The sequence below is a fragment of the Oncorhynchus kisutch genome, unplaced genomic scaffold (assembly GCF_002021735.2).
Source record: "Oncorhynchus kisutch isolate 150728-3 unplaced genomic scaffold, Okis_V2 scaffold647, whole genome shotgun sequence".
Classification (NCBI taxonomy): Eukaryota; Metazoa; Chordata; class Actinopteri; order Salmoniformes; family Salmonidae; genus Oncorhynchus; species Oncorhynchus kisutch.
The window spans coordinates 27,041-43,426 of NW_022262592.1; the positions used below are offsets into that span (position 1 = coordinate 27,041).

At 42.8% G+C, this 16,386-nt stretch overlaps 33 non-coding genes across 33 annotated transcripts; all 33 read right to left on the reverse strand.

Moving 5' to 3' along the window:
• Positions 1-85: 85 nt before the first annotated feature.
• trnak-cuu (transfer RNA lysine (anticodon CUU)) lies at positions 86-158 on the reverse strand. The gene has a single exon. It is a non-coding gene; the product is annotated as a tRNA-Lys (tRNA).
• A 425-nt stretch (positions 159-583) lies between these two features.
• On the reverse strand, positions 584-656 carry trnak-cuu (transfer RNA lysine (anticodon CUU)). Its single transcript has one exon. It is a non-coding gene; the product is annotated as a tRNA-Lys (tRNA).
• A 424-nt stretch (positions 657-1,080) lies between these two features.
• Positions 1,081-1,153, reverse strand: trnak-cuu (transfer RNA lysine (anticodon CUU)). The gene has a single exon. It is a non-coding gene; the product is annotated as a tRNA-Lys (tRNA).
• Positions 1,154-1,576: 423 nt separating this feature from the next.
• Positions 1,577-1,649, reverse strand: trnak-cuu (transfer RNA lysine (anticodon CUU)). The gene has a single exon. It is a non-coding gene; the product is annotated as a tRNA-Lys (tRNA).
• Positions 1,650-2,073: 424 nt separating this feature from the next.
• trnak-cuu (transfer RNA lysine (anticodon CUU)) lies at positions 2,074-2,146 on the reverse strand. Its single transcript has one exon. It is a non-coding gene; the product is annotated as a tRNA-Lys (tRNA).
• Positions 2,147-2,570: 424 nt separating this feature from the next.
• trnak-cuu (transfer RNA lysine (anticodon CUU)) lies at positions 2,571-2,643 on the reverse strand. Its single transcript has one exon. It is a non-coding gene; the product is annotated as a tRNA-Lys (tRNA).
• Positions 2,644-3,067: 424 nt separating this feature from the next.
• Positions 3,068-3,140, reverse strand: trnak-cuu (transfer RNA lysine (anticodon CUU)). Its single transcript has one exon. It is a non-coding gene; the product is annotated as a tRNA-Lys (tRNA).
• Positions 3,141-3,564: 424 nt separating this feature from the next.
• On the reverse strand, positions 3,565-3,637 carry trnak-cuu (transfer RNA lysine (anticodon CUU)). The gene has a single exon. It is a non-coding gene; the product is annotated as a tRNA-Lys (tRNA).
• A 424-nt stretch (positions 3,638-4,061) lies between these two features.
• trnak-cuu (transfer RNA lysine (anticodon CUU)) lies at positions 4,062-4,134 on the reverse strand. Its single transcript has one exon. It is a non-coding gene; the product is annotated as a tRNA-Lys (tRNA).
• A 424-nt stretch (positions 4,135-4,558) lies between these two features.
• trnak-cuu (transfer RNA lysine (anticodon CUU)) lies at positions 4,559-4,631 on the reverse strand. Its single transcript has one exon. It is a non-coding gene; the product is annotated as a tRNA-Lys (tRNA).
• Positions 4,632-5,055: 424 nt separating this feature from the next.
• On the reverse strand, positions 5,056-5,128 carry trnak-cuu (transfer RNA lysine (anticodon CUU)). Its single transcript has one exon. It is a non-coding gene; the product is annotated as a tRNA-Lys (tRNA).
• Positions 5,129-5,550: 422 nt separating this feature from the next.
• trnak-cuu (transfer RNA lysine (anticodon CUU)) lies at positions 5,551-5,623 on the reverse strand. The gene has a single exon. It is a non-coding gene; the product is annotated as a tRNA-Lys (tRNA).
• A 423-nt stretch (positions 5,624-6,046) lies between these two features.
• Positions 6,047-6,119, reverse strand: trnak-cuu (transfer RNA lysine (anticodon CUU)). The gene has a single exon. It is a non-coding gene; the product is annotated as a tRNA-Lys (tRNA).
• Positions 6,120-6,544: 425 nt separating this feature from the next.
• On the reverse strand, positions 6,545-6,617 carry trnak-cuu (transfer RNA lysine (anticodon CUU)). The gene has a single exon. It is a non-coding gene; the product is annotated as a tRNA-Lys (tRNA).
• A 424-nt stretch (positions 6,618-7,041) lies between these two features.
• On the reverse strand, positions 7,042-7,114 carry trnak-cuu (transfer RNA lysine (anticodon CUU)). The gene has a single exon. It is a non-coding gene; the product is annotated as a tRNA-Lys (tRNA).
• A 423-nt stretch (positions 7,115-7,537) lies between these two features.
• Positions 7,538-7,610, reverse strand: trnak-cuu (transfer RNA lysine (anticodon CUU)). Its single transcript has one exon. It is a non-coding gene; the product is annotated as a tRNA-Lys (tRNA).
• Positions 7,611-8,034: 424 nt separating this feature from the next.
• trnak-cuu (transfer RNA lysine (anticodon CUU)) lies at positions 8,035-8,107 on the reverse strand. The gene has a single exon. It is a non-coding gene; the product is annotated as a tRNA-Lys (tRNA).
• A 425-nt stretch (positions 8,108-8,532) lies between these two features.
• trnak-cuu (transfer RNA lysine (anticodon CUU)) lies at positions 8,533-8,605 on the reverse strand. Its single transcript has one exon. It is a non-coding gene; the product is annotated as a tRNA-Lys (tRNA).
• A 423-nt stretch (positions 8,606-9,028) lies between these two features.
• trnak-cuu (transfer RNA lysine (anticodon CUU)) lies at positions 9,029-9,101 on the reverse strand. The gene has a single exon. It is a non-coding gene; the product is annotated as a tRNA-Lys (tRNA).
• A 422-nt stretch (positions 9,102-9,523) lies between these two features.
• trnak-cuu (transfer RNA lysine (anticodon CUU)) lies at positions 9,524-9,596 on the reverse strand. The gene has a single exon. It is a non-coding gene; the product is annotated as a tRNA-Lys (tRNA).
• Positions 9,597-10,021: 425 nt separating this feature from the next.
• Positions 10,022-10,094, reverse strand: trnak-cuu (transfer RNA lysine (anticodon CUU)). Its single transcript has one exon. It is a non-coding gene; the product is annotated as a tRNA-Lys (tRNA).
• A 422-nt stretch (positions 10,095-10,516) lies between these two features.
• On the reverse strand, positions 10,517-10,589 carry trnak-cuu (transfer RNA lysine (anticodon CUU)). Its single transcript has one exon. It is a non-coding gene; the product is annotated as a tRNA-Lys (tRNA).
• Positions 10,590-11,013: 424 nt separating this feature from the next.
• trnak-cuu (transfer RNA lysine (anticodon CUU)) lies at positions 11,014-11,086 on the reverse strand. Its single transcript has one exon. It is a non-coding gene; the product is annotated as a tRNA-Lys (tRNA).
• Positions 11,087-11,511: 425 nt separating this feature from the next.
• Positions 11,512-11,584, reverse strand: trnak-cuu (transfer RNA lysine (anticodon CUU)). The gene has a single exon. It is a non-coding gene; the product is annotated as a tRNA-Lys (tRNA).
• Positions 11,585-12,007: 423 nt separating this feature from the next.
• On the reverse strand, positions 12,008-12,080 carry trnak-cuu (transfer RNA lysine (anticodon CUU)). The gene has a single exon. It is a non-coding gene; the product is annotated as a tRNA-Lys (tRNA).
• Positions 12,081-12,504: 424 nt separating this feature from the next.
• Positions 12,505-12,577, reverse strand: trnak-cuu (transfer RNA lysine (anticodon CUU)). Its single transcript has one exon. It is a non-coding gene; the product is annotated as a tRNA-Lys (tRNA).
• A 424-nt stretch (positions 12,578-13,001) lies between these two features.
• Positions 13,002-13,074, reverse strand: trnak-cuu (transfer RNA lysine (anticodon CUU)). The gene has a single exon. It is a non-coding gene; the product is annotated as a tRNA-Lys (tRNA).
• Positions 13,075-13,497: 423 nt separating this feature from the next.
• trnak-cuu (transfer RNA lysine (anticodon CUU)) lies at positions 13,498-13,570 on the reverse strand. Its single transcript has one exon. It is a non-coding gene; the product is annotated as a tRNA-Lys (tRNA).
• Positions 13,571-13,992: 422 nt separating this feature from the next.
• trnak-cuu (transfer RNA lysine (anticodon CUU)) lies at positions 13,993-14,065 on the reverse strand. The gene has a single exon. It is a non-coding gene; the product is annotated as a tRNA-Lys (tRNA).
• Positions 14,066-14,488: 423 nt separating this feature from the next.
• Positions 14,489-14,561, reverse strand: trnak-cuu (transfer RNA lysine (anticodon CUU)). The gene has a single exon. It is a non-coding gene; the product is annotated as a tRNA-Lys (tRNA).
• A 423-nt stretch (positions 14,562-14,984) lies between these two features.
• On the reverse strand, positions 14,985-15,057 carry trnak-cuu (transfer RNA lysine (anticodon CUU)). The gene has a single exon. It is a non-coding gene; the product is annotated as a tRNA-Lys (tRNA).
• Positions 15,058-15,482: 425 nt separating this feature from the next.
• trnak-cuu (transfer RNA lysine (anticodon CUU)) lies at positions 15,483-15,555 on the reverse strand. Its single transcript has one exon. It is a non-coding gene; the product is annotated as a tRNA-Lys (tRNA).
• A 424-nt stretch (positions 15,556-15,979) lies between these two features.
• On the reverse strand, positions 15,980-16,052 carry trnak-cuu (transfer RNA lysine (anticodon CUU)). Its single transcript has one exon. It is a non-coding gene; the product is annotated as a tRNA-Lys (tRNA).
• Positions 16,053-16,386: the final 334 nt, after the last annotated feature.

Sequence of the window (16,386 nt, forward strand, 5' to 3'; positions counted from 1 at the left end):
AGCTATGCAGGGTGGCAAGACTCCTCAAAATTCCAAGCAGATGGTTGTTTGCGAAGTGAGTTGGTGTTTCGGCAGAGAAAATAATCACCTAACGTGGGGCTCGAACCCACGACCCTGAGATTAAGAGTCTCATGCTCTACCGACTGAGCTAGCCAGGTATCCTCTATATTATTTTTGACTTTTTCGAAAATAGTACATTCCAGTTTCTGATAAATATGGTGATCAGTGAGTGTTGTTGATGGATCCTGTGGTGCAATCTGTTAGCGTGTTGTACTTATACAGCAGAATACAGCAATTAGATGACAAGGTTATGAGTTCAAGCCCCACCAGGAGCAAGTATTCTTCTTGAAGCCTCTGCCTGTCTATTTCTTGTCAAGAAAAGGAGCATTTACTCAATCCATTTAGGAGTACAATTCATCTGTAATAGGGATGTCATTGAGATGACAGGTCAGAGTGCAGGCAGAGATAGAATTCAAATTCTTAGCCTTCTGTATCACCAGCTATGCAGGGTGGCAAGACTCCTCAAAATTCCAAGCAGATGGTTGTTTGCGAAGTGAGTTGGTGTTTCGGCAGAGAAAATAATCACCTAACGTGGGGCTCGAACCCACGACCCTGAGATTAAGAGTCTCATGCTCTACCGACTGAGCTAGCCAGGTACCTCTATATTATTTTTGACTTTTTCGAAAATAGTACATTCCAGTTTCTGATAAATATGGTGATCAGTGAGTGTTGTTGATGGATCATGTGGTGCAATCTGTTAGCGTGTTGTACTTATACAGCAGAATACAGCAATTAGATGACAAGGTTATGAGTTCAAGCCCCACCAGGAGCAAGTATTCTTCTTGAAGCCTCTGCCTGTCTATTTCTTGTCAAGAAAAGGAGCATTTACTCAATCCATTTAGGAGTACAATTCATCTGTAATAGGGATGTCATTGAGATGACAGGTCAGAGTGCAGGCAGAGATAGAATTCAAATTCTTAGCCTTCTGTATCACCAGCTATGCAGGGTGGCAAGCCTGCTCGAAATTCCAAGCGGATGGTTGTTTGCGAAGTGAGTTGGTGTTTCGGCAGAGAAAATAATCACCTAACGTGGGGCTCGAACCCACGACCCTGAGATTAAGAGTCTCATGCTCTACCGACTGAGCTAGCCAGGTACCTCTATATTATTTTGACTTTTTCGAAAATAGTACATTCCAGTTTCTGATAAATATGGTGATCAGTGAGTGTTGTTGATGGATGCTGTGGTGCAATCTGTTAGCGTGTTGTACTTATACAGCAGAATACAGCAATTAGATGACAAGGTTATGAGTTCAAGCCCCACCAGGAGCAAGTATTCTTCTTGAAGCCTCTGCCTGTCTATTTCTTGTCAAGAAAAGGAGCATTTACTCAATCCATTTAGGAGTACAATTCATCTGTAATAGGGATGTCATTGAGATGACAGGTCAGAGTGCAGGCAGAGATAGAATTCAAATTCTTAGCCTTCTGTATCACCAGCTATGCAGGGTGGCAAGACTCCTCAAAATTCCAAGCAGATGGTTGTTTGCGAAGTGAGTTGGTGTTTCGGCAGAGAAAATAATCACCTAACGTGGGGCTCGAACCCACGACCCTGAGATTAAGAGTCTCATGCTCTACCGACTGAGCTAGCCAGGTACCTCTATATTATTTTTGACTTTTTCGAAAATAGTACATTCCAGTTTCTGATAAATATGGTGATCAGTGAGTGTTGTTGATGGATCATGTGGTGCAATCTGTTAGCGTGTTGTACTTATACAGCAGAATACAGCAATTAGATGACAAGGTTATGAGTTCAAGCCCCACCAGGAGCAAGTATTCTTCTTGAAGCCTCTGCCTGTCTATTTCTTGTCAAGAAAAGGAGCATTTACTCAATCCATTTAGGAGTACAATTCATCTGTAATAGGGATGTCATTGAGATGACAGGTCAGAGTGCAGGCAGAGATAGAATTCAAATTCTTAGCCTTCTGTATCACCAGCTATGCAGGGTGGCAAGACTCCTCAAAATTCCAAGCAGATGGTTGTTTGCGAAGTGAGTTGGTGTTTCGGCAGAGAAAATAATCACCTAACGTGGGGCTCGAACCCACGACCCTGAGATTAAGAGTCTCATGCTCTACCGACTGAGCTAGCCAGGTACCTCTATATTATTATTGACTTTTTCGAAAATAGTACATTCCAGTTTCTGATAAATATGGTGATCAGTGAGTGTTGTTGATGGATGCTGTGGTGCAATCTGTTAGCGTGTTGTACTTATACAGCAGTATACAGCAATTAGATGACAAGGTTATGAGTTCAAGCCCCACCAGGAGCAAGTATTCTTCTTGAAGCCTCTGCCTGTCTATTTCTTGTCAAGAAAAGGAGCATTTACTCAATCCATTTAGGAGTACAATTCATCTGTAATAGGGATGTCATTGAGATGACAGGTCAGAGTGCAGGCAGAGATAGAATTCAAATTATTAGCCTTCTGTATCACCAGCTATGCAGGGTGGCAAGACTCCTCAAAATTCCAAGCAGATGGTTGTTTGCGAAGTGAGTTGGTGTTTCGGCAGAGAAAATAATCACCTAACGTGGGGCTCGAACCCACGACCCTGAGATTAAGAGTCTCATGCTCTACCGACTGAGCTAGCCAGGTATCTCTATATTATTTTTGACTTTTTCGAAAATAGTACATTCCAGTTTCTGATAAATATGGTGATCAGTGAGTGTTGTTGATGGATCCTGTGGTGCAATCTGTTAGCGTGTTGTACTTATACAGCAGAATACAGCAATTAGATGACAAGGTTATGAGTTCAAGCCCCACCAGGAGCAAGTATTCTTCTTGAAGTCTCTGCCTGTCTATTTCTTGTCAAGAAAAGGAGAATTTACTCAAAACATTTAGGAGTACAATTAATCTGTAATAGGGATGTCATTGAGATGACAGGTCAGAGTGCAGGCAGAGATAGAATTCAAATTCTTAGCCTTCTGTATCACCAGCTATGCAGGGTGGCAAGACTCCTCAAAATTCCAAGCCGATGGTTGTTTGCGAAGTGAGTTGGTGTTTCGGCAGAGAAAATAATCACCTAACGTGGGGCTCGAACACACAACCCTGAGATTAAGAGTCTCATGCTCTACCGACTGAGCTAGCAAGGTACCTCTATATTATTTTTGACTTTTTCGAAAATAGTACATTCCAGTTTCTGATAAATATGGTGATCAGTGAGTGTTGTTGATGGATCATGTGGTGCAATCTGTTAGCGTGTTGTACTTATACAGCAGAATACAGCAATTAGATGACAAGGTTATGAGTTCAAGCCCCACCAGGAGCAAGTATTCTTCTTGAAGCCTCTGCCTGTCTATTTCTTGTCAAGAAAAGGAGCATTTACTCAATCCATTTAGGAGTACAATTCATCTGTAATGGGGATGTCATTGAGATGACAGGTCAGAGTGCAGGCAGAGATAGAATTCAAATTCTTAGCCTTCTGTATCACCAGCTATGCAGGGTGGCAAGCCTGCTCGAAATTCCAAGCGGATGGTTGTTTGCGAAGTGAGTTGGTGTTTCGGCAGAGAAAATAATCACCTAACGTGGGGCTCGAACCCACGACCCTGAGATTAAGAGTCTCATGCTCTACCGACTGAGCTAGCCAGGTACCTCTATATTATTATTGACTTTTTCGAAAATAGTACATTCCAGTTTCTGATAAATATGGTGATCAGTGAGTGTTGTTGATGGATGCTGTGGTGCAATCTGTTAGCGTGTTGTACTTATACAGCAGTATACAGCAATTAGATGACAAGGTTATGAGTTCAAGCCCCACCAGGAGCAAGTATTCTTCTTGAAGCCTCTGCCTGTCTATTTCTTGTCAAGAAAAGGAGCATTTACTCAATCCATTTAGGAGTACAATTCATCTGTAATAGGGATGTCATTGAGATGACAGGTCAGAGTGCAGGCAGAGATAGAATTCAAATTATTAGCCTTCTGTATCACCAGCTATGCAGGGTGGCAAGACTCCTCAAAATTCCAAGCAGATGGTTGTTTGCGAAGTGAGTTGGTGTTTCGGCAGAGAAAATAATCACCTAACGTGGGGCTCGAACCCACGACCCTGAGATTAAGAGTCTCATGCTCTACCGACTGAGCTAGCCAGGTATCTCTATATTATTTTTGACTTTTTCGAAAATAGTACATTCCAGTTTCTGATAAATATGGTGATCAGTGAGTGTTGTTGATGGATCCTGTGGTGCAATCTGTTAGCGTGTTGTACTTATACAGCAGAATACAGCAATTAGATGACAAGGTTATGAGTTCAAGCCCCACCAGGAGCAAGTATTCTTCTTGAAGTCTCTGCCTGTCTATTTCTTGTCAAGAAAAGGAGAATTTACTCAAACCATTTAGGAGTACAATTAATCTGTAATAGGGATGTCATTGAGATGACAGGTCAGAGTGCAGGCAGAGATAGAATTCAAATTCTTAGCCTTCTGTATCACCAGCTATGCAGGGTGGCAAGACTCCTCAAAATTCCAAGCCGATGGTTGTTTGCGAAGTGAGTTGGTGTTTCGGCAGAGAAAATAATCACCTAACGTGGGGCTCGAACACACGACCCTGAGATTAAGAGTCTCATGCTCTACCGACTGAGCTAGCCAGGTACCTCTATATTATTTTTGACTTTTTCGAAAATAGTACATTCCAGTTTCTGATAAATATGGTGATCAGTGAGTGTTGTTGATGGATCATGTGGTGCAATCTGTTAGCGTGTTGTACTTATACAGCAGAATACAGCAATTAGATGACAAGGTTATGAGTTCAAGCCCCACCAGGAGCAAGTATTCTTCTTGAAGCCTCTGCCTGTCTATTTCTTGTCAAGAAAAGGAGCATTTACTCAATCCATTTAGGAGTACAATTCATCTGTAATGGGGATGTCATTGAGATGACAGGTCAGAGTGCAGGCAGAGATAGAATTCAAATTCTTAGCCTTCTGTATCACCAGCTATGCAGGGTGGCAAGCCTGCTCGAAATTCCAAGCGGATGGTTGTTTGCGAAGTGAGTTGGTGTTTCGGCAGAGAAAATAATCACCTAACGTGGGGCTCGAACCCACGACCCTGAGATTAAGAGTCTCATGCTCTACCGACTGAGCTAGCCAGGTACCTCTATATTATTTTGACTTTTTCGAAAATAGTACATTCCAGTTTCTGATAAATATGGTGATCAGTGAGTGTTGTTGATGGATGCTGTGGTGCAATCTGTTAGCGTGTTGTACTTATACAGCAGAATACAGCAATTAGATGACAAGGTTATGAGTTCAAGCCCCACCAGGAGCAAGTATTCTTCTTGAAGCCTCTGCCTGTCTATTTCTTGTCAAGAAAAGGAGCATTTACTCAATCCATTTAGGAGTACAATTCATCTGTAATAGGGATGTCATTGAGATGACAGGTCAGAGTGCAGGCAGAGATAGAATTCAAATTCTTAGCCTTCTGTATCACCAGCTATGCAGGGTGGCAAGACTCCTCAAAATTCCAAGCGATGGTTGTTTGCGAAGTGAGTTGGTGTTTCGGCAGAGAAAATAATCACCTAACGTGGGGCTCGAACCCACGACCCTGAGATTAAGAGTCTCATGCTCTACCGACTGAGCTAGCCAGGTACCTCTATATTATTTTTGACTTTTTCGAAAATAGTACATTCCAGTTTCTGATAAATATGGTGATCAGTGAGTGTTGTTGATGGATCCTGTGGTGCAATCTGTTAGCGTGTTGTACTTATACAGCAGAATACAGCAATTAGATGACAAGGTTATGAGTTCAAGCCCCACCAGGAGCAAGTATTCTTCTTGAAGCCTCTGCCTGTCTATTTCTTGTCAAGAAAAGGAGCATTTACTCAATCCATTTAGGAGTACAATTCATCTGTAATAGGGATGTCATTGAGATGACAGGTCAGAGTGCAGGCAGAGATAGAATTCAAATTCTTAGCCTTCTGTATCACCAGCTATGCAGGGTGGCAAGACTCCTCAAAATTCCAAGCGATGGTTGTTTGCGAAGTGAGTTGGTGTTTCGGCAGAGAAAATAATCACCTAACGTGGGGCTCGAACCCACGACCCTGAGATTAAGAGTCTCATGCTCTACCGACTGAGCTAGCCAGGTACCTCTATATTATTTTTGACTTTTTCGAAAATAGTACATTCCAGTTTCTGATAAATATGGTGATCAGTGAGTGTTGTTGATGGATCCTGTGGTGCAATCTGTTAGCGTGTTGTACTTATACAGCAGAATACAGCAATTAGATGACAAGGTTATGAGTTCAAGCCCCACCAGGAGCAAGTATTCTTCTTGAAGCCTCTGCCTGTCTATTTCTTGTCAAGAAAAGGAGCATTTACTCAATCCATTTAGGAGTACAATTCATCTGTAATAGGGATGTCATTGAGATGACAGGTCAGAGTGCAGGCAGAGATAGAATTCAAATTCTTAGCCTTCTGTATCACCAGCTATGCAGGGTGGCAAGCCTGCCTCGAAATTCCAAGCGGATGGTTGTTTGCGAAGTGAGTTGGTGTTTCGGCAGAGAAAATAATCACCTAACGTGGGGCTCGAACCCACGACCCTGAGATTAAGAGTCTCATGCTCTACCGACTGAGCTAGCCAGGTACCTCTATATTATTTTTGACTTTTTCGAAAATAGTACATTCCAGTTTCTGATAAATATGGTGATCAGTGAGTGTTGTTGATGGATGCTGTGGTGCAATCTGTTAGCGTGTTGTACTTATACAGCAGAATACAGCAATTAGATGACAAGGTTATGAGTTCAAGCCCCACCAGGAGCAAGTATTCTTCTTGAAGCCTCTGCCTGTCTATTTCTTGTCAAGAAAAGGAGCATTTACTCAATCCATTTAGGAGTACAATTCATCTGTAATAGGGATGTCATTGAGATGACAGGTCAGAGTGCAGGCAGAGATAGAATTCAAATTCTTAGCCTTCTGTATCACCAGCTATGCAGGGTGGCAAGCCTCCTCGAAATTCCAAGCGGATGGTTGTTTGCGAAGTGAGTTGGTGTTTCGGCAGAGAAAATAATCACCTAACGTGGGGCTCGAACCCACGACCCTGAGATTAAGAGTCTCATGCTCTACCGACTGAGCTAGCCAGGTACCTCTATATTATTTTGACTTTTTCGAAAATAGTACATTCCAGTTTCTGATAAATATGGTGATCAGTGAGTGTTGTTGATGGATCCTGTGGTGCAATCTGTTAGCGTGTTGTACTTATACAGCAGAATACAGCAATTAGATGACAAGGTTATGAGTTCAAGCCCCACCAGGAGCAAGTATTCTTCTTGAAGCCTCTGCCTGTCTATTTCTTGTCAAGAAAAGGAGCATTTACTCAATCCATTTAGGAGTACAATTCATCTGTAATAGGGATGTCATTGAGATGACAGGTCAGAGTGCAGGCAGAGATAGAATTCAAATTCTTAGCCTTCTGTATCACCAGCTATGCAGGGTGGCAAGCCTCCTCAAAATTCCAAGCGGATGGTTGTTTGCGAAGTGAGTTGGTGTTTCGGCAGAGAAAATAATCACCTAACGTGGGGCTCGAACCCACGACCCTGAGATTAAGAGTCTCATGCTCTACCGACTGAGCTAGCCAGGTACCTCTATATTATTTTTGACTTTTTCGAAAATAGTACATTCCAGTTTCTGATAAATATGGTGATCAGTGAGTGTTGTTGATGGATCCTGTGGTGCAATCTGTTAGCGTGTTGTACTTATACAGCAGAATACAGCAATTAGATGACAAGGTTATGAGTTCAAGCCCCACCAGGAGCAAGTATTCTTCTTGAAGCCTCTGCCTGTCTATTTCTTGTCAAGAAAAGGAGCATTTACTCAATCCATTTAGGAGTACAATTCATCTGTAATAGGGATGTCATTGAGATGACAGGTCAGAGTGCAGGCAGAGATAGAATTCAAATTCTTAGCCTTCTGTATCACCAGCTATGCAGGGTGGCAAGCCTCCTCAAAATTCCAAGCGGATGGTTGTTTGCGAAGTGAGTTGGTGCTTCGGCAGAGAAAATAATCACCTAACGTGGGGCTCGAACCCACGACCCTGAGATTAAGAGTCTCATGCTCTACCGACTGAGCTAGCCAGGTACCTCTATATTATTTTTGACTTTTTCGAATATCGTACATTCCAGTTTCTGCATAAATATGGTGATCAGTGAGTGTTGTTGATGGATCTGTGGTGCAATCTGTTAGCGTGTTGTACTTATACAGCAGAATACAGCAATTAGATGACAAGGTTATGAGTTCAAGCCCCACCAGGAGCAAGTATTCTTCTTGAAGCCTCTGCCTGTCTATTTCTTGTCAAGAAAAGGAGCATTTACTCAATCCATTTAGGAGTACAATTCATCTGTAATAGGGATGTCATTGAGATGACAGGTCAGAGTGCAGGCAGAGATAGAATTCAAATTCTTAGCCTTCTGTATCACCAGCTATGCAGGGTGGCAAGCCTGCCTCGAAATTCCAAGCGGATGGTTGTTTGCGAAGTGAGTTGGTGTTTCGGCAGAGAAAATAATCACCTAACGTGGGGCTCGAACCCACGACCCTGAGATTAAGAGTCTCATGCTCTACCGACTGAGCTAGCCAGGTACCTCTATATTATTTTTGACTTTTTCGAAATAGTACATTCCAGTTTCTGATAAATATGGTGATCAGTGAGTGTTGTTGATGGATCCTGTGGTGCAATCTGTTAGCGTGTTGTACTTATACAGCAGAATACAGCAATTAGATGACAAGGTTATGAGTTCAAGCCCCACCAGGAGCAAGTATTCTTCTTGAAGCCTCTGCCTGTCTATTTCTTGTCAAGAAAAGGAGCATTTACTCAATCCATTTAGGAGTACAATTCATCTGTAATAGGGATGTCATTGAGATGACAGGTCAGAGTGCAGGCAGAGATAGAATTCAAATTCTTAGCCTTCTGTATCACCAGCTATGCAGGGTGGCAAGCCTCCTCAAAATTCCAAGCGGATGGTTGTTTGCGAAGTGAGTTGGTGTTTCGGCAGAGAAAATAATCACCTAACGTGGGGCTCGAACCCACGACCCTGAGATTAAGAGTCTCATGCTCTACCGACTGAGCTAGCCAGGTACCTGAATATATTTTTGACTTTTTCGAATATCGTACATCCAAGTTTCTGCAAAATATGGTGATCAGTGAGTGTTGTTGATGGATCATGTGGTGCAATCTGTTAGCGTGTTGTACTTATACAGCAGAATACAGCAATTAGATGACAAGGTTATGAGTTCAAGCCCCACCAGGAGCAAGTATTCTTCTTGAAGCCTCTGCCTGTCTATTTCTTGTCAAGAAAAGGAGCATTTACTCAATCCATTAGGAGTACAATTAATCTGTAATAGGGATGTCATTGAGATGACAGGTCAGAGTGCAGGCAGAGATAGAATTCAAATTCTTAGCCTTCTGTATCACCAGCTATGCAGGGTGGCAAGCCTCCTCAAAATTCCAAGCGGATGGTTGTTTGCGAAGTGAGTTGGTGCTTCGGCAGAGAAAATAATCACCTAACGTGGGGCTCGAACCCACGACCCTGAGATTAAGAGTCTCATGCTCTACCGACTGAGCTAGCCAGGTACCTCAATATTATTTTTGACTTTTTCGAATATCGTACATCCAAGTTTCTGCAAAATATGGTGATCAGTGAGTGTTGTTGATGGATCCTGTGGTGCAATCTGTTAGCGTGTTGTACTTATACAGCAGAATACAGCAATTAGATGACAAGGTTATGAGTTCAAGCCCCACCAGGAGCAAGTATTCTTCTTGAAGCCTCTGCCTGTCTATTTCTTGTCAAGAAAAGGAGCATTTACTCAATCCATTTAGGAGTACAATTCATCTGTAATAGGGGATGTCATTGAGATGACAGGTCAGAGTGCAGGCAGAGATAGAATTCAAATTCTTAGCCTTCTGTATCACCAGCTATGCAGGGTGGCAAGCCTGCTCGAAATTCCAAGCGGATGGTTGTTTGCGAAGTGAGTTGGTGCTTCGGCAGAGAAAATAATCACCTAACGTGGGGCTCGAACCCACGACCCTGAGATTAAGAGTCTCATGCTCTACCGACTGAGCTAGCCAGGTACCTCAATATTATTTTGACTTTTTCGAATATCGTACATCCAGTTTCTGCAAAATATGGTGATCAGTGAGTGTTGTTGATGGATCCTGTGGTGCAATCTGTTAGCGTGTTGTACTTATACAGCAGAATACAGCAATTAGATGACAAGGTTATGAGTTCAAGCCCCACCAGGAGCAAGTATTCTTCTTGAAGCCTCTGCCTGTCTATTTCTTGTCAAGAAAAGGAGAATTTACTCAATCCATTTAGGAGTACAATTAATCTGTAATAGGGATGTCATTGAGATGACAGGTCAGAGTGCAGGCAGAGATAGAATTCAAATTCTTAGCCTTCTGTATCACCAGCTATGCAGGGTGGCAAGCCTCCTCAAAATTCCAAGCGGATGGTTGTTTGCGAAGTGAGTTGGTGCTTCGGCAGAGAAAATAATCACCTAACGTGGGGCTCGAACCCACGACCCTGAGATTAAGAGTCTCATGCTCTACCGACTGAGCTAGCCAGGTACCTCAATATTATTTTTGACTTTTTCGAATATCGTACATCCCAGTTTCTGCAAAATATGGTGATCAGTGAGTGTTGTTGATGGATCCTGTGGTGCAATCTGTTAGCGTGTTGTACTTATACAGCAGAATACAGCAATTAGATGACAAGGTTATGAGTTCAAGCCCCACCAGGAGCAAGTATTCTTCTTGAAGCCTCTGCCTGTCTATTTCTTGTCAAGAAAAGGAGCATTTACTCAATCCATTTAGGAGTACAATTCATCTGTAATAGGGATGTCATTGAGATGACAGGTCAGAGTGCAGGCAGAGATAGAATTCAAATTCTTAGCCTTCTGTATCACCAGCTATGCAGGGTGGCAAGCCTGCTCGAAATTCCAAGCGGATGGTTGTTTGCGAAGTGAGTTGGTGCTTCGGCAGAGAAAATAATCACCTAACGTGGGGCTCGAACCCACGACCCTGAGATTAAGAGTCTCATGCTCTACCGACTGAGCTAGCCAGGTACCTCAATAGTGATTTTGACTTTTTCGAATATCGTACATCCAGTTTCTGCAAAATATGGTGATCAGTGAGTGTTGTTGATGGATCCTGTGGTGCAATCTGTTAGCGTGTTGTACTTATACAGCAGAATACAGCAATTAGATGACAAGGTTATGAGTTCAAGCCCCACCAGGAGCAAGTATTCTTCTTGAAGCCTCTGCCTGTCTATTTCTTGTCAAGAAAAGGAGCATTTACTCAATCCATTTAGGAGTACAATTCATCTGTAATAGGGATGTCATTGAGATGACAGGTCAGAGTGCAGGCAGAGATAGAATTCAAATTCTTAGCCTTCTGTATCACCAGCTATGCAGGGTGGCAAGCCTGCCTCGAAATTCCAAGCGGATGGTTGTTTGCGAAGTGAGTTGGTGCTTTCGGCAGAGAAAATAATCACCTAACGTGGGGCTCGAACCCACGACCCTGAGATTAAGAGTCTCATGCTCTACCGACTGAGCTAGCCAGGTACCTCAATATTATTTTTGACTTTTTCGAATATCGTACATCCAGTTTCTGCAAAATATGGTGATCAGTGAGTGTTGTTGATGGATCCTGTGGTGCAATCTGTTAGCGTGTTGTACTTATACAGCAGAATACAGCAATTAGATGACAAGGTTATGAGTTCAAGCCCCACCAGGAGCAAGTATTCTTCTTGAAGCCTCTGCCTGTCTATTTCTTGTCAAGAAAAGGAGCATTTACTCAATCCATTTAGGAGTACAATTAATCTGTAATAGGGATGTCATTGAGATGACAGGTCAGAGTGCAGGCAGAGATAGAATTCAAATTCTTAGCCTTCTGTATCACCAGCTATGCAGGGTGGCAAGCCTCCTCAAAATTCCAAGCGGATGGTTGTTTGCGAAGTGAGTTGGTGCTTCGGCAGAGAAAATAATCACCTAACGTGGGGCTCGAACCCACGACCCTGAGATTAAGAGTCTCATGCTCTACCGACTGAGCTAGCCAGGTACCTCAATATATTTTTGACTTTTTCGAATATCGTACATCCAAGTTTCTGCAAAATATGGTGATCAGTGAGTGTTGTTGATGGATCCTGTGGTGCAATCTGTTAGCGTGTTGTACTTATACAGCAGTATACAGCAATTAGATGACAAGGTTATGAGTTCAAGCCCCACCAGGAGCAAGTATTCTTCTTGAAGCCTCTGCCTGTCTATTTCTTGTCAAGAAAAGGAGCATTTACTCAATCCATTTAGGAGTACAATTCATCTGTAATAGGGATGTCATTGAGATGACAGGTCAGAGTGCAGGCAGAGATAGAATTCAAATTCTTAGCCTTCTGTATCACCAGCTATGCAGGGTGGCAAGCCTGCCTCGAAATTCCAAGCGGATGGTTGTTTGCGAAGTGAGTTGGTGCTTCGGCAGAGAAAATAATCACCTAACGTGGGGCTCGAACCCACGACCCTGAGATTAAGAGTCTCATGCTCTACCGACTGAGCTAGCCAGGTACCTCAATATTATTTTTGACTTTTTCGAATATCGTACATCCCAGTTTCTGCAAAATATGGTGATCAGTGAGTGTTGTTGATGGATCCTGTGGTGCAATCTGTTAGCGTGTTGTACTTATACAGCAGAATACAGCAATTAGATGACAAGGTTATGAGTTCAAGCCCCACCAGGAGCAAGTATTCTTCTTGAAGCCTCTGCCTGTCTATTTCTTGTCAAGAAAAGGAGCATTTACTCAATCCATTTAGGAGTACAATTCATCTGTAATAGGGATGTCATTGAGATGACAGGTCAGAGTGCAGGCAGAGATAGAATTCAAATTCTTAGCCTTCTGTATCACCAGCTATGCAGGGTGGCAAGCCTGCTCGAAATTCCAAGCGGATGGTTGTTTGCGAAGTGAGTTGGTGCTTCGGCAGAGAAAATAATCACCTAACGTGGGGCTCGAACCCACGACCCTGAGATTAAGAGTCTCATGCTCTACCGACTGAGCTAGCCAGGTACCTCAATATATTTTTGACTTTTTCGAATATCGTACATCCCAGTTTCTGCAAAATATGGTGATCAGTGAGTGTTGTTGATGGATCCTGTGGTGCAATCTGTTAGCGTGTTGTACTTATACAGCAGAATACAGCAATTAGATGACAAGGTTATGAGTTCAAGCCCCACCAGGAGCAAGTATTCTTCTTGAAGCCTCTGCCTGTCTATTTCTTGTCAAGAAAAGGAGAATTTACTCAATCCATTTAGGAGTACAATTAATCTGTAATAGGGATGTCATTGAGATGACAGGTCAGAGTGCAGGCAGAGATAGAATTCAAATTCTTAGCCTTCTGTATCACCAGCTATGCAGGGTGGCAAGCCTCCTCAAAATTCCAAGCGGATGGTTGTTTGCGAAGTGAGTTGGTGCTTCGGCAGAGAAAATAATCACCTAACGTGGGGCTCGAACCCACGACCCTGAGATTAAGAGTCTCATGCTCTACCGACTGAGCTAGCCAGGTACCTCAATATATTTTTGACTTTTTCGAATATCGTACATCCAGTTTCTGCAAAATATGGTGATCAGTGAGTGTTGTTGATGGATCCTGTGGTGCAATCTGTTAGCGTGTTGTACTTATACAGCAGTATACAGCAATTAGATGACAAGGTTATGAGTTCAAGCCCCACCAGGAGCAAGTATTCTTATTGAAGCCTCTGCCTGTCTATTTCTTGTCAAGAAAAGGAGAATTTACTCAATCCATTTAGGAGTACAATTAATCTGTAATAGGGATGTCATTGAGATGACAGGTCAGAGTGCAGGCAGAGATAGAATTCAAATTCTTAGCCTTCTGTATCACCAGCTATGCAGGGTGGCAAGCCTCCTCAAAATTCCAAGCGGATGGTTGTTTGCGAAGTGAGTTGGTGCTTCGGCAGAGAAAATAATCACCTAACGTGGGGCTCGAACCCACGACCCTGAGATTAAGAGTCTCATGCTCTACCGACTGAGCTAGCCAGGTACCTCAATATATTTTTGACTTTTTCGAATATCGTACATCCAAGTTTCTGCAAAATATGGTGATCAGTGAGTGTTGTTGATGGATCCTGTGGTGCAATCTGTTAGCGTGTTGTACTTATACAGCAGTATACAGCAATTAGATGACAAGGTTATGAGTTCAAGCCCCACCAGGAGCAAGTATTCTTATTGAAGCCTCTGCCTGTCTATTTCTTGTCAAGAAAAGGAGCATTTACTCAATCCATTTAGGAGTACAATTAATCTGTAATAGGGATGTCATTGAGATGACAGGTCAGAGTGCAGGCAGAGATAGAATTCAAATTCTTAGCCTTCTGTATCACCAGCTATGCAGGGTGGCAAGCCTCCTCAAAATTCCAAGCGGATGGTTGTTTGCGAAGTGAGTTGGTGCTTCGGCAGAGAAAATAATCACCTAACGTGGGGCTCGAACCCACGACCCTGAGATTAAGAGTCTCATGCTCTACCGACTGAGCTAGCCAGGTACCTGAATATCTTTTTGACTTTTTCGAATATCGTACATCCAAGTTTCTGCAAAATATGGTGATCAGTGAGTGTTGTTGATGGATCCTGTGGTGCAATCTGTTCGCGTGTTGTACTTATACAGCAGAATACAGCAATTAGATGACAAGGTTATGAGTTCAAGCCCCACCAGGAGCAAGTATTCTTATTGAAGCCTCTGCCTGTCTATTTCTTGTCAAGAAAAGGAGAATTTACTCAATCCATTTAGGAGTACAATTAATCTGTAATAGGGATGTCATTGAGATGACAGGTCAGAGTGCAGGCAGAGATAGAATTCAAATTCTTAGCCTTCTGTATCACCAGCTATGCAGGGTGGCAAGCCTCCTCGAAATTCCAAGCGGATGGTTGTTTGCGAAGTGAGTTGGTGCTTCGGCAGAGAAAATAATCACCTAACGTGGGGCTCGAACCCACGACCCTGAGATTAAGAGTCTCATGCTCTACCGACTGAGCTAGCCAGGTACCTGAATATCTTTTTGACTTTTTCGAATATCGTACATCCAAGTTTCTGCAAAATATGGTGATCAGTGAGTGTTGTTGATGGATCCTGTGGTGCAATCTGTTCGCGTGTTGTACTTATACAGCAGTAATACAGCAATTAGATGACAAGGTTATGAGTTCAAGCCCCACCAGGAGCAAGTATTCTTCTTGAAGCCTCTGCCTGTCTATTTCTTGTCAAGAAAAGGAGCATTTACTCAATCCATTTAGGAGTACAATTCATCTGTAATAGGGATGTCATTGAGATGACAGGTCAGAGTGCAGGCAGAGATAGAATTCAAATTCTTAGCCTTCTGTATCACCAGCTATGCAGGGTGGCAAGCCTGCCTCAAAATTCCAAGCGGATGGTTGTTTGCGAAGTGAGTTGGTGCTTCGGCAGAGAAAATAATCACCTAACGTGGGGCTCGAACCCACGACCCTGAGATTAAGAGTCTCATGCTCTACCGACTGAGCTAGCCAGGTACCTGAATATATTTTTGGACTTTTTCGAATATCGTACATCCAAGTTTCTGCAAAATATGGTGATCAGTGAGTGTTGTTGATGGATCCTGTGGTGCAATCTGTTCGCGTGTTGTACTTATACAGCAGTATACAGCAATTAGATGACAAGGTTATGAGTTCAAGCCCCACCAGGAGCAAGTATTCTTATTGAAGCCTCTGCCTGTCTATTTCTTGTCAAGAAAAGGAGAATTTACTCAATCCATTTAGGAGTACAATTAATCTGTAATATGGATGTCATTGAGATGACAGGTCAGAGTGCAGGCAGAGATAGAATTCAAATTCTTAGCCTTCTGTATCACCAGCTATGCAGGGTGGCAAGCCTCCTCGAAATTCCAAGCGAATGGTTGTTTGCGAAGTGAGTCTGTGTTTCGGCAGAGAAAATAATCACCTAACGTGGGGCTCGAACCCACGACCCTGAGATTAAGAGTCTCATGCTCTACCGACTGAGCTAGCCAGGTACCTGAATATATTTTTGGACTTTTTCGAATATCGTACATCCAAGTTTCTGCAAAATATGGTGATCAGTGAGTGTTGTTGATGGATCCTGTGGTGCAATCTGTTAGCGTGTTGTACTTATACAGCAGTATACAGCAATTAGATGACAAGGTTATGAGTTCAAGCCCCACCAGGAGCAAGTATTCTTATTGAAGCCTCTGCCTGTCTATTTCTTGTCAAGAAAAGGAGAATTTACTCAATCCATTTAGGAGTACAATTAATCTGTAATAGGGATGTCATTGAGATGACAGGTCAGAGTGCAGGCAGAGATAGAATTCAAATTCTTAGCCTTCTGTA